This window comes from Pelobates fuscus, chromosome 8 (genome assembly GCF_036172605.1).
Source record: "Pelobates fuscus isolate aPelFus1 chromosome 8, aPelFus1.pri, whole genome shotgun sequence".
Taxonomy (NCBI): Eukaryota; Metazoa; Chordata; class Amphibia; order Anura; family Pelobatidae; genus Pelobates; species Pelobates fuscus.
In genome coordinates this window covers 147,800,094-147,809,116 of record NC_086324.1, presented here as the reverse complement: position 1 = coordinate 147,809,116, position 9,023 = coordinate 147,800,094, and positions in this window count along the sequence as shown.

Here is a 9,023-nt window from a genome sequence, read left to right as displayed (position 1 = left end):
CACCAGATGGGAGCGCATAACAGTGGAGCACAGAAAACCCAGCGACACGAACAGAATCAGGCCCGAGGAGCCAGAGGAGTTGGTGGCTCCACTACGTTGCCGCTCAGCAAACGATCTCCTACCTGAGAAAGCAACCTGCCACGAGATAGGCGGACAACGGAGGCCTACCAGACCCAAAGCGGCAGACGCACCGGTACGCTCCACACTCACGACCCTGCTGCCAAGCGAAGAGGGCCTCATAGGGACACGCCGGAATCAATGCTGCTACCGGAGAACACCCTCCCCTCGGTCCCCAACAGAGGCTAGCCCAAGAGTCACACCTGGAGAGACGTCGCTAGGACCTCAGCCTAAAAGGACGCTAGCACCGAATCACGCCGACAAGCTGGAGCAGGCAATGGCCGACCGTCTGTCCTCTACCACCCACGAAGCGTCAGACCCACGGTTCCTGAAGCGTATGCAGACTCACAAACTTTTGATCAGTCTGGGTGACAGTATATTGTACCTGTAGATTGCTGCCTGGCCTTAACATGCTTAAGCTGGTATACTGAGCCTCTGACCTTAGCTTCTCTCTCTTCCAGTTTAACACACAAAAATGCTAGCATTAAGGGCACTCTAAAAATGCAGATTTTGTTAACCCACCTTCACCCATGCATATCTAGCAACAGGGAAGCTATAATCTATTGTGCTGACTGTGTGTGTACTCACTCTGCCTGTACCTGCAACAGGTGCCCTGCCTTCCCGGGTGGGCAAACTGGGAGTAATCCTAGATAAGCGACGCCACCATACAAACATAGTACATGACATAGCTACCTCTACTAGCATTAAGCTATTCTGAGTATTAACCCTTGTACTCCTACAAATCACCAAGCCTCAATCACTAAACATGCTTACAAAAGCTTAAATCTCACATATCGTAACTTAGGGTAACAATCAACCGTTGCGTACATTGAATACCACTACTGAAGCATGTCTTGTTTTATTAACGTACCTATCTCGCTATAACTAAACAAAAAATGTGCTGTATACTCATGTGCCACATTATATTTCAACTGTTGGTAATACTACTGCTTGTGACTGCTATTGTGGCTGACCAAGCCTTTTGTTATACTATGCACAACAAAAATAAAGAATTACAAAAAAAATATTATCTTGGCAGCATCTGCATGTTCGCAGCAATCACTAGAATGAACTGTCTGAAAAGGCCCGGTATATTTTGACATACAGGCTCAACTTCGTCACCTTCCACTTCTGTTACACCTCACCCTTTATCATACCTCCCAAGTGACCCTATTTAGGAGGAACAGTCCCTAATTTGGGCTCAAATTCCTCTGTCCCTCTTTTCTGTCCTAATGTTCCTCTTTTCTAGGAGCTCCATATTGCTGGTCTAATTGTTTCTCTTTTTTTTTTTTTCTTTATATTTCAGACCATACCTGCCGTTTTATCGTTTCGAATATTTCATCATTTATGGCTTGGTATATTAGTCATCATAAATATTTACTGGCTCATCCCAGCAAATCTTCAAAAAAAAGGAAAAATTGACACATTCATACCTTCATTCATTCATATCTTCCAACTAAGTCAGTCGTTTTTATTATATATTGTGAGGAATAATGTCTATTTCATTCTTATCTCTCTAGGGCTTATTAAGAAGTTATTAATAATTCCCTCTCTAGTTGCTCCAGTTTTTTTAGCCAATTTACCCATTTATCATAGTCCTTATATTGATTTTTAATTTTATTCAGCCCTGTTTCCATTTGAATCTAATATTTCAATTGTTGAATGAGCTGTAACACATTAAATGGCTGTGTATTTTTCCAATTCCTGGCAATAATAATCTTTGCCGCTACCAGGCAATGTGTCAGAACTTGATTCATTTAAACTATACAGTAATAATTTGGTCATTAGCCAAAAGGGTAATACCTTTTTACAGCTCCACCATATGTGGAGATAATCCCCCTTAGTTTCACCACATCTCCAACATAGATCATTATTGTCTTGTAACACTCTTGACAATTTTGAGGGTACTGGATACCATTTATTGATCACTTTGTAAAAAGTTTCCATTAAGGAGAGACTGTGCACATATTTATTTACTTTGATTATTGCTTCATACCACTCTTCTAGTTCTATAGGGCAGTTCAGAGCTTTTCCCCAACTTTTTATTGCTGTTGGAAAGTTCTCTGTTTTTGTAATATCGAGTAATTTTGTACATTTTGCGAAAAGATTATTTGAATCTTTCCTATTAAAGATTGTTTTTAATATATGGTATGATTCTCCGTTATTCATAATTGATTTGTTCTTCAAATAGTTTTTAACTCTTAGGTATGAAAAAGCCTCTCGATTTGGAAGGGACATTGTCCTGATTAATATATCAAAGGTCTTTAATTCATTATTCGCCGTTAGATCTTCAACCTTTCTAATATTTACAGCTTTCCAATCTTTTAGCGATATGTTCATTATATCCGTTTCAAGGCATTCTATATCTTGGAAACCCAAGATCCTATTCTTGATGTCTATTTTCTGTTTTACTTTGTCCCATATGGGAATTATTTGATTCAACACAAATGATAATGAATAATCGCATACCTTATTATTCCATATAATATTAGACAGATTTTTAGTTTGACAAAGATCTGTTTCAATCCTCCACCATACTTCTTTTGGATAGATCTCTTTTTGCAGCATTGCTATATGATACATTATCCCAGCTTCATAATATCTTTCAATATTTGGGAAGCCCAATCCCCCTTTGTTTATATTACAGCTCATAGTATTAATTTTTATTCTAGGCTTTTTCCCCCTCCAAACAAAATTAGCAAAAGAAGATTTGATCATTTTTAGCCATGGTAAAGGAATAATTAATGGCACCATCCTAAACAAATAAATCCACTTAGGCAGAACATAAGATCTCAAAGTGTTAACTCTACCCCACCACGATATTTCTAAATGGCGCCATTCTTTTAAGTCTTTGTTTGTATTTTTCAAAAGATGCATAAAGTTTGTTTCCATTATTCTTTCTAGGTTTTTATTTATTCTAATTCCTAGGTAGACAAATTCTTCTGATTGAGAAAAGTTGAATCTATTTTGTAGTTTTTCTATTATATCTGGTGCTATATTCTTATACATTGCAATAGATTTGGATAAGTTCAGTTTATAGTTGGATACCTTACTGTACTGTTCGATTTCTGCCATCACATATGGCAAAGAATTTTCTGGATCAGCGACATACAAGAGAGTGTCATCTGCATATAATGAGATCTTTAAGTCTCCTTTAGAAATAGGCAAACCATTAATTAGCGTGTTTTGTCTAATTTGTGAAGCAAATATTTCAACGGTAATAATGTACAAAATTGTCGACAAAGGACAGCCTTGTCTCGTACCGTTTTCCAAGCCAAACCAATTTGAACAAATATTTTGGCCTTTGGACCTAGCTGCCGGTTTCTTATACAGGGTGCCTATCGCATCTAACACCCATCCCGAGATATTAAAGGCCTTCAAAGCCCTAAACATGAATCCCCAGCTGACCCTGTCAAACGCTTTCTCTGCGTCTAATGACAGGATCAGCAGGGGACTCCCTTTCTTATCTGACAAATCAATTTAATCTATTAACCTTCTGAGATTATTTCCTGCATTTCTCCCAGGGACAAATCCAACCTGGTCTGGATTAATAATTTCAGGTAAGACTGTTTTTAATCTCTTTGCAATAATTGAAGCGAAAATCTTGACATCTACATTTATTAAAGAGATCCTTCTATAGCTTTTTACATCTGTTGATATTTTACCTGTCTTCAAAATTGGCAGAATATTGGCCCTCAACATCTCCTGTGGAAATGATCTTCTATTTACAGCCTCATTGAAAGTTCTGGTTAACGGTTCCACAATTATGTTTTTCATAACCTTGAAGAACTTATTACTAAAGCCATCTGGTCCAGGAGTTTTAAAATTGGCTAATTGATTTATTGCTTCTGTTACTTCTTCTTTAGTGATGGCCTTGTTTAATGATGAAGTATCTATTGATTCATCCGTAGGTCTATTGGACAAGTTGTAAAGGGACTTATAAAATTGATTAAAGGTCTCCCCTATCTCGTTCGGAGCTCTATATGTTATACCTTCATGTATAATTTTATCTATACGGTTGTCTGCTAATTTCTTTTTCAGTTGGTTTGATAAAATTTTATCTGCTTTATTTTGTCGATAATAATATCTAATTTTTAATTTAATTATTTTCTTTTCTATATTTTCTGATATTTTTTTCTTAAAAATCTGTTTAATATTAGCTATTTTCATTTGCCCTTCTTTATCTGGATTTAATTTATATTCTTTAACAACTTTAAATAATTGAAAATATAATTCTGAGTCTTTTTCCTTCTTTTTTTTTGGCTCTCTTTTTAATATTTATACAGTGTCCTCTTATAGTCGCTTTATATGTGCACCAGGTAATCCAATCTGAAGTATCTTCCGGCCTATTTTCCTCAAAGAAATACTGTGACAGTTCTTTTAATAACCCCTGGTTTTCCATGCTAAATAATATTGAATCATCTAATTTCCAGGTAGTTCTACGATAAATATATTTTCCATCTTTTAGATCGATTAAAATAATGTTATGGTCTGACCAAATCATTATTTTGATCGTTATATTAGACACTTTTTCTATCACTTTTGGGTCTCCTAGGAAAAAATCAATTCTTGAATATGAATTGTGCGGCCAAGAGTAAAACGTATATTCTTGGGGTTCCGAACTCTCCAAATGTCATAGAGGTTATTATTTTTTTATTATATTGTGGAAAGTACTTGCATTTCTTACACCATTTTTGTCCAAAGTTGTCTTATTTTTATTAAATGTATCTAATACAGTGTCCAAAACACAGTTAAAATCCCCTCCTATTATCACATACCCCATAGAAACTTTTTCAACTCGTTCTAAAATATAGGAGAACAATCTCATCAGATTACTGTTAGGTAAATATACATTCACAATTGTGTACAGATCCCCATTAATTTCACAAATCAGTATTATAAATCTACCTTCTGTATCAATGTTCTCATGTTTTATTTCTACTTGAAGTGATTTAGAAAAACAAATAACCACTCCAGCTTTCTTTTCGTCTTTCTTTGAGGAGATTGATAATAATGGAAAATTTTTGCCAAGCCATCTAGTACGATCTCCTAAGGTCCAGTGAGTCTCTTGTATCAGGTCTACTTGGATTTTTTTCTGCTATTAGATAATCGTTAAAGGCCCATCTTTTATGTGGGAGATTTAGACCTTGGATATTAATTGATGCGAATTTAACCATACCCTTTTCTTATCTCTCTAGAGTTTGACAGTTCCCCACAAATAGCAGCATAATCTATATATGCTAACGCAACTGTACTATTCATACTCATCCACCATTTATACACATTCATACTATCATCTTTGTGTTGGTCTCTAATTCCAAGAGACCTTCTTTCATACATAATTTGATGCTTTGTCAAGGCAATTACTAAGTTCTACTTAGAACTTATGGGCGGGGTACGTTGATCAGTTGTGGTGGCGGGAAAAGGAAGCACCAAACTTATATATAATTACAATTTAATTTCTCTATTATTACAATAGAATTCTTAATTGGTTACTGCTTGGAATCTCTGATGACCCCTTCATTATTGTGCGATATTCTTATCATAGGAAAAAAATAAAAATAAAAAAAGTCTCTTAAGTGCCTAAATATTTACATCTGTTCAATTATAATGTACTTTACTGTTTATGAATGTACACTTGTGCTAGTGAATATTGGCTCTTATTGGCTAAATATATTTAAAAAAATATCTTATATTATATTGTATATGACTTGTGAAATATTATTTATATATTTATATCTACGTGATGCTGTTCAACTTCTAACTAATTCCATGTACTTAAATTATGTGCAAGTGTTAATCATGCTTAAAACTATTCACATCTTTACTCGTGTTGAATTGCTTACCTAACATCCTCGTGTGCCCTATTGCATCTTGCTTATTACTCTACGAATATAAATTTTGTGTACATATCTTATTTTACTAAGGAATTTCTTTTAAATACAGTGACAAAAATCTTCCTCGATTTGTGCTAAATATTCTTAAAAAAAAAAAAATCCACAGAATTAGACTCTCAGTTTTAACCCCTTAAGGACCAAACTTCTGGAATAAAAGGGAATCATGACATGTCACACATGTCATGTGTCCTTAAGGGGTTAAAGGGCTTTTTCAGCTTTTTCTCTTTTATCCATGCCATAGCTTTATCTACTGTATCAAAGACCTCAAGATGGTCATTTATGTAGGTTCTTATTGCGGTGGGGAATCCCCATGTATATTTTACCTTATGGGTTCTTAGTATAGCTGTAGCAGGTGCAAACGTTTTCCTTTGCATTCTAGTAAAGAAAGACAAATCTGAGAATACAATTATATCTCTAAATTCTTCTCCTTGTGGTTTCTTAGCTCTACTTGCTTTTAGAATTTCCTCTTTAAATTGAAAAGATTGAAAACAGCAGATGATATCTCTTGCTTATAATTGTTTCTCAATCTCTAAATTGAACTTTAATCACATAAAGGAGGCTCTTGCAGAGTCTAGCAAGCTATTAACATAGCAGGGGATAAGAAAATCTTATTAAACAGAACTTGCAATATAGAAAGCCTAAATAGGGCTCTCTTTACAGGAAGTGTTTATGGAAGACTGTGCAAGTCACATGCAGGGAGGTGTGACTAGGGTTCATAAACAAAGGGATTTAACTCCTAAATGGCAGAGGATTGAGCAGTGAGGCTGCAGGGGCATGTTATATACACCAAAACTGCTTCATTAAGCTAAAGTTGTTTAGGTGACTATAGTGTCCCTTAAACTACAATAAATGTGTTTAGAAATCAGTTAGTTTAAATAAGATGCATTGTTCTTGCTCTAAATTACATTTAGTTGCATTCATTGTTATTAGTAAGTCACCTAAAATTTCTCAGAACATCCCAGACCCTTGTTGACACTCCTAGTAACAACCCTATAATGAAAATGTTTCTCTCTGTCAATTTGAAAGGGGATATGCTTTATCACACTTTATTTATAAGATGTAGTTTGATATCCTTGTCACTGCTCACCTTCAAAAACCTTCCAGGGCTGGGCAAAGGTAGATACTCAGATGTTGTAGAACTACAACTGCCATGATTCTATGCCAGTCTTTAGAATGTCTAAGCTTCATGGTGTGACAGTCTGCTGGGGTTTGATTGTTGATAAGGAACTCAGGTGCATGTGGAGCAGCACTCCCATACAATCAGGGCCGGACTGGGGCTACAAAGCTGCACTGGAAAAAAATCTAGGCCAGCCCTGCACACTGCGTGGAAAAAAAAAGGTGAGTAAAAACACTATTTTTAAACACACACAGACACACACATGCACCATGACAGACACACACATATACCACGACAGATGACAGACACACACACTCCATGGCAGACACACACACTCCATGACAGACACACACACCATGACAGACACACACACATCTTGACAGACATGGAAACACCTTGACAGACACACATACCATGACAGACACACACACACACACCTTGCCAGACACACACCATGACACAGACACATACACCTTGACACAGACAGACAGACACACACACACACACCATGACACAGACAGGCACACACACACACACACACACACATCATGACACAGACACACACTATGACAGACACACACCATGACACACACACACCATGACACAGACACAGACACATTGACAAACTGACACATAATATAGCTACCTGTGGGCGACCGGACAGGAGTCTTGCAGGGCAGACCACAGGGGAAGCTGGCTCCCGGCTGTTCCGGCCGCCGGAGGGGGAACTGGCTCCTGGCTGACCTGCGGCCGCAGGGGGAGCTGGCTGATCTGGCAGCTGCAGGGGGGAGCTGGCTGTTCTGGCGGCCAAAGGGGCAAGCTGGCTGTTCCTGCGCACTGCTCCCCAGTGCACAGCTTAATGAGACCGGATATTCCGTCCCCGGTCTCATTAAGTAGCGCGTGCGAGCGGGGAGCAGAGCCAGCACAGCCAGCTCCCCCCGGCGGCCACCGGAACAGCCAGCTCCCCCCGGCGGCCGCCGGAACAGCCATCTCCCCCTGTGGCCGCAGGTCAGCCAGCTCTCTGACGGCCCCAGGTGCCGACGGCCCACCGGGAAATTTCCCGGTATCCCGGTGGGCCAGTCCGGCCCTGCATGCAATCATGACCCTCGGGGGCATCTGGAGGTGAGAACAGTGCCCCTGATACAGGGCCGCCATCAGAAATTTTGGGGCCCCTGACAAAGCACAAGGTTTGTGCAGTGAATGCAGAGTTTGTGTTTGTGTAGCGGATGCAGTGTGTATAGTGTGTTTGAGTAGTGGATGTAGTGTGTTTACAGTGATATAGTGTGTGTTTGTGTAGTGGATGTAGTGTTTGTATGTACTAGATGAAATGTGTTTAGTGGATGCAGTGTCTGTAGTGTGTGTATTAGACGCAGTGTCTGTGTATAGTGAATGCAGAATTTCAATTTGTGGTGGATGTAGTGTGTGTACTGTGAATACATGATGTTTGTGTAGTGGATGCTGTGTGTACAGTTAATGCAGAGTGTATGTTAGTGTAGCGAATGCAGAGTGTGTGTCAGTATAGTGAATCCTGAGTGTGTGCATAGTTTAGTGAATGCAGAGTGTGTGTTAGTGTGTAATGAATGCAGAGTGTGTGTCAGGGGCGTATTAGCCGCGAGGCAAACAAGGCATTTGCCTTGGGCGGCATTTTCCAGGGGGCGGCAAAAAAAGCCGCCCCCCAAATGCCCAAGGCAAATGTCTTGTTAGCCTTGCGGCTAACAGACATGCTGGGCTGCTTCTGGGCGGTCGGGCGGCGCTGCTGGGCGGGCGGCGAGGGAGCACTCCCCCTGAGCTGTCTGCTCAGCTCCCTCGCGCGCCGCAGAGTGAGGCTGGGAGCCGGAATATGACGTCATATTCCGGCTCCGCCTCCCAGCCTCACTGTGCGGCGCGCGAGG